General features: G+C 33.4%; 1 long non-coding RNA gene and 1 pseudogene across 2 annotated transcripts; both read left to right on the top strand.

The window, feature by feature from the left end:
• The first annotated feature begins 320 nt into the window (after window positions 1-320).
• LOC148587406 (uncharacterized) lies at window positions 321-1,837 on the top strand. Its single transcript, XR_015911453.1, has 2 exons — window positions 321-695; window positions 1,586-1,837. It is a non-coding gene; the product is annotated as an uncharacterized LOC148587406 (long non-coding RNA).
• A 1,395-nt stretch (window positions 1,838-3,232) lies between these two features.
• Window positions 3,233-5,084, top strand: LOC132175385 (replication protein A 14 kDa subunit B-like; annotated as a pseudogene). Its single transcript, XR_015911498.1, has 2 exons — window positions 3,233-4,584; window positions 4,841-5,084. The product of XR_015911498.1 is annotated as a replication protein A 14 kDa subunit B-like (transcript).
• Window positions 5,085-5,597: the final 513 nt, after the last annotated feature.

Genomic DNA, 5,597 nt, shown 5'->3' with positions numbered 1-5,597 from the left:
TGTTCCATTTAATAAATTAAGTTCTACAACTCATAATAAAACTAGGAAGGCAAACAAATTGATTCTGAATCAGGAAAATGGAATGCAAATGTGCATTAGATGATTGGCAAATATATGAGTAAAATGATAACTTCTTATATGTTCTCACTTCTCAGAAAGAAAATGATTTAAAGCAGACACCAAGAAGTTTACCTTCACAAGATTCTTTTGCATGTTATTTCGATAGTATATAGCTATCATGCGTTTGCACAACTGCCACGGAACTGAATGTAGATCGATTCCAATTTTCTGGTCCCAAAACTTGTGTGCTTCTTCTGCTATTAGTTCTAGATTTAATTGCAGGTTTAGATTTTTTGTTTCATTTATTAGGTATGAGTAATTTATCTTCATTTGGAGGATTATAGAGCCTTGGGTTTTGAATTTTATTTTATGATTGGTAGTTTTGTTCTATATTGAGATTTGGGATGTCTTGGTGATACCGTCTTAGCTGGCATTGATTTTTGGTTTGATTTGGTTGAGATTTCTGCGTAGACTCTCTCAGGTTGTTTTTGTAAATGTAGAAATGGAGCAAGGGTAAGCAAAAGGAGAAGGTGAACAACACGGTTCTGTTCGATCAGGCGACTTATGACAAGCTTCTTACTGAAGCTCCCAAGTTCAAGCTTGTCACACCATCCATCTTGTCTGATCGGTTGAGGGTATGTTAGAGATTTGTTTTTTTCCTTCTAGTTTATGTTTTTTCACTTGGTATTTTACATGTTTCCATTATGTTCTTTTGTCATGCTCTTCATCTGAAATGTAGTAAGAGTTGATACTTCTCGTAGTCACTGGGGCATGTAATAATTTGCCCTTGGTGTTAAAACCTTCGAGGCCTTGTTTTCTTTGTTTTGGTTTGCCGAATTCACCCCTATGCAAACATGTGCTATACCTCATACATTGTGTAATGCCCAAAATTTATCTAAAAGATTGGAGCATATTAATGCGTGAGTGTACGTTATGTGTGTAAAAAACTTTCCACTGATTGTTTCTCTTAAAATTATGTTAATTCACTTTTTGTGGGATTGTTCTTTTCTCTAAGAAGGAAAATGTAAATGTCTTGGTGTTCTAGTTTTAAATGCCGAGTACTTCTCTTTTCTCCCTTGTCAATTACCCCACTGCTATTTGTTCTTCTGTAATTAAGAGTTTGCTTTTCTTTGTTATCCTATTTATCAGAAGAATAAATTCATGCCTTTCTTTATGTGTTAGTTTAGATCCTGCATGTGGTGGTGTAATGTAGTATAGCAAATATGTTGTTAAACCATTCTAATCTTCTCTTTTGTTGTTGGAAAAGAATAAGTAGATAGGGATAGAAAATGCTTCCAATAGGCCATAGTTTCTGATGATAAGAAATGAACAATATAAATTAATGTTATGCAATACATAGAATCTGAAGCATTTGCAACAATTTAAATTGCTTCATTGTAGTTGATACATTTGAATTTAATATTCGAAACAAGTTGCTTTGCTTGCCATTAGTTAAGGGATAAATTTAATTTTACCTAATGATTATGGTTGATTAATGATTCTCTTTTTTATTACCTAATTTCAGATTAGTGGATCTCTAGCACGCAGAGCAATTAAGGATTTGATGGCCAGGGGTGCCATCAGGATGATCTCTTCTCATGCCAGTCAGCAGATCTACACTAGGGCCACTAATACCTAATTGACAGGAATTTTCCCTGTGCAAGTTATGGAAAGCTAGTCCCGTTTTGCTAGACTTTTTCAAGTTTTGTTGAATGGAAGATTTTATTGACATTGGTAGTTGAACGTTTAATTTCTTGTGTTTTGATGAATCATGTACTTGACTGGTATTCCTCTGGAAGTTTCTTGTTTGGTGATGCGGTGTTTCGTGTTTAATCTATCCATCTATAAGCAGTACACAGATCAAAAGCTTGTTGGATGTGTAGTTTTTGATTTGCAATACTACAATTGAGATGATATGGCATTGAAAGTTAGCTTATATATATGTATGGGGTCATTTTCATTGTCAGTTATCCGTGTCGTATGGCAGTTGTATATTAGTCTACTAAATAGTATAACTCAATTTATGTCATATGTTGAGACAATGGTCAATACAAAAGCTTAAGCTAATTGGTTATTACTGTCAGCAGATGCTGCTCCACAAGCATGAGCAATAAAATTCTCCTTTGGGCACCTGCTTTGATTTTGATCAAACATCCTAAGAGAGAAGAACTGAAAGCATGAGAAAGTCCCTTTTCAAACAATGTATTATCTTAAAAGCAAGTTCACAGGAATTCACACAATTTGTTTTGTTTTGTTTTTGCCCAGTTTAATCTACAAAATGAACATTTTGATTTTGGGTTTTTTAGTTTAAAAAAGTGCGATTTAAAAATAATGATTTTAAAAGTACAACCGACAAGCATAATTTTAAAAAATTGCAGATAAAAGAGGTAAAATCGTAATTTGATTTTTGAAATCATAGCTTAGCTTTTTAAAAGAATGCATTTTTTAAAACACTCCTTTCTGCTTTCTGTGATTTAAAAATGTGATTTTGTTTTATTTATTTTTTTATGTTTTCAAACCCAAATAATAAATTTTTACAATTTAATTTAAAATCCACTTTTAGCCTTCAAAATGGTGGCATCCTTAAAAAACCTCTTGTTTTGGTCGATTTATAATGGGCTACATTATAAACAATTAAATAAACAATTAACCAAAAACCTCATGTTTTGATTTTGTTTAATAATGGGCTACATTGTATTCTTACAATCGACAAGCATAAATAAATTTTTACAATTTATTTATGTTTTCGTCGACTTATCTTATTTCTTTCGTTCAATTTAGCTTTTGTGTACGAAAATTGGGTTGTTGGTTAATTGTTTATTCTGGGAACCAATTTGACCCCTTCTTCTGTTGTCATGAGCGTCCCAGCTATTTGATGATAAGCCTCTTGAGCATGAGTGACTACCAGTTTTATGTTTTTTGTATATCTGGTGTTTATTTTGTGAAACCTGCTCAATCTTAAGAAGCTGGTATTTCTGATGATTGGGTTTTCCTTTGTTTAAGCTTTGGAGTCTTTTCCAAATCTATCCTTGCGTGCGTGCATGTGGAGCTTTCCTGTTGGTAATCTTCTTGAACATTACAGTTTTTGTAGGATTTTTGTTATTTGGTTGGGGGTAGGGGTTTTCACAGTTCTTTCAAGACATTTGGAAAGTTTGTATAAGTGAAAGTGTAGGGTCGATTAGGGTACAATTCAAGACACCAAAGAATAAACACTTCACATCATTTATTAAATCAAAGGAGTTGGTGTTCCTTTTGCAAATGATACTGCATTTTGTGTTAAGTTCCTAGTATTCTTGAAAGCAACAGCTGATTCCGTGAAGGCATTCTTGTTGATAGCTACTTATTGTAGGCAATTAGCCCATTTTACCGTATAAAGGCTTTACTTTACCTCTTTGAGGAAGCGAGCAATGCTAATTTTACAAAGTTTTCACATGTTTCACCCTTAATTTTGAAAATGCAAGTAGATATATTACACTTATCTGCCAAGGGGTTGGTTGGACTTTTTATGTACTTCAAAAATATAGTATAATTTTTTGGTAAGGTAAGTAATTATAAAATAGAAAAATAATGTTCAAGAATACTTAAGCTGTTAAGCATACCCCAAACAAATACATCCAAACAAATACTTAAGCTGTTAAGCATGCCTGACAAGTTTTTGCTAGTCAACCACTGGTCGGACGGTTTCCCAAGCGTACTTAATCAGGAACTCAATATTGATGCCATTCACTCATTTTATATCCCAATTTTCTTTGTTTGGCCTAATAATTGGGAGGAGCTCTTTGTACTTCCAACCATTTTGGAGATCGAACAAACAACCATTTCCATTCAAAACCTTCAATGATATTGTCAACTCTTGCTCCTTTCCTGATCCCAAAAGGCATATTATCCTCACAGCAATTTGCATATGAGGGGACTAATAGGATGCCAGATATCATACCATATGCAAAGAGATGAACGATCTCCAACTTAGTATTTAATCTTCTCACAGGCAATTTGTCTCAGCTCAAGGATCTTCCTTTAAACCCACAAACAATCACTTGTATTCTCATCTCTCAAAAATTATTGTTCTGTATGAGGTATGTGCATTTGAGGAAATGAAGATTTAACTGCATTATGTGTTGATGATTAAAAAAGTTTCTTAGATTATTGATTGAAGGCATGCGTCGTTGACATCTATTCAACCAATATGTGAAATAAGATATCTAATTAATGCAAGATCAAACGGACTGATCTTACACTGGTTTAGGGTGATTGTAAATTTTCAGCATATGGATACATCAAGCCCCACAGTTTTTGTCAATGCAGAGTTGTTGCCCATGTATGTAGGAAGGAAGGTTCGTGCAGTTGTTCAAGTTACTCAATCTGATGGCGAAATCAAAACGGGAAAATCTACAGATGAACGTCAATTGATTATAAAAGGACTTCCACAGGTCCCTCTTATGACTCACGTTGAGGTGATTGGTATTGCTGAGAGTGAGCAGTCCATTCATGCTGAAACATGGACCAACTTTGGTAACACATTTGGTATGAATTGCTAATTGATTGAATTCTGGTGCTCATGCTATTACTCACAGATTCATACTTGTACAACTTCCATTGAAATCTCATTTGGAGTAGCCAAATTTCTTCAAGTTCTTATATTGTTGCTCTGGTTTAGGCTTCCTTGAATTCCAAATAAAATAAAAAAATTGAACCAATTGAGTGGCCATTTGTGATTAAATAGTTGTTTCTTTTAAACCTGGTGCAATGTTTCTTACTTCTTCAAACCTCCCTTTTGCAGACACACAATCATACAAAAGGTATGCCAACTTGCAAATGGGGAGTTTAAAGGTCTATTTCTTTAGGGAGCCATCTTTGAACTAGAGTAGGTAGGAGTGTAAGGAATGGTAATCTTGTTATAATTTCACAAGTTTGGCGTTTAAGATTTACAAACTACTTTATTAGAATTGTTTATGGGTGAATACTTTCCAGAACTTTTGTATTCTATTAATGTAGTGCAACAATAGTGTTGTTCTGATTCCTTATGTTCCATAACATCTCGTTAACTTACTTCTCTATAAAAATGTTTGAATTCTAAGGTGAAATGTATTAAAAAGAATAGAGTTTTCTTCTAAATTGAGTTGAAAGAACTTCCTCCAACTCATTCTATAAAAATGACATGTGTTCATTTTTTTAATAACATGTGAGATGCATGAGTTTTTAATGTTTAAAATACATGTATTCCCTATTTCCATGAAAATGGTACCATAAGAATGAAATGATGCCAAACAACTCGAAACCACACACATAACAATGATTGAAGGATGCATTTATGCGGCAGTGCCTCCAATTATTATATTTTATAAATACGATAAAGAATTAGTTCACCATCGAAGAGTTATTTTGAGGAGGAGACAAATTTTCTCTAAATTGGTTTGAAGATCAAGTGTCATATAACATGTTTGGGTTTTTCAAAAATCAATGTTTGGCTTCTTAGGTTAGTAGAATGACAATAAATGACTGTTAAAAATATTAGGGTTAAATATATTTTCAGTACC

Source organism: Corylus avellana, chromosome 2 (genome assembly GCF_965113065.1).
Source record: "Corylus avellana chromosome 2, dhCorAvel1.hap1.2, whole genome shotgun sequence".
NCBI lineage: Eukaryota > Viridiplantae > Streptophyta > Magnoliopsida > Fagales > Betulaceae > Corylus > Corylus avellana.
The sequence above is the reverse complement of the archived record's forward strand: the minus strand, read 5'-3'. Positions and strand labels throughout refer to the sequence as shown.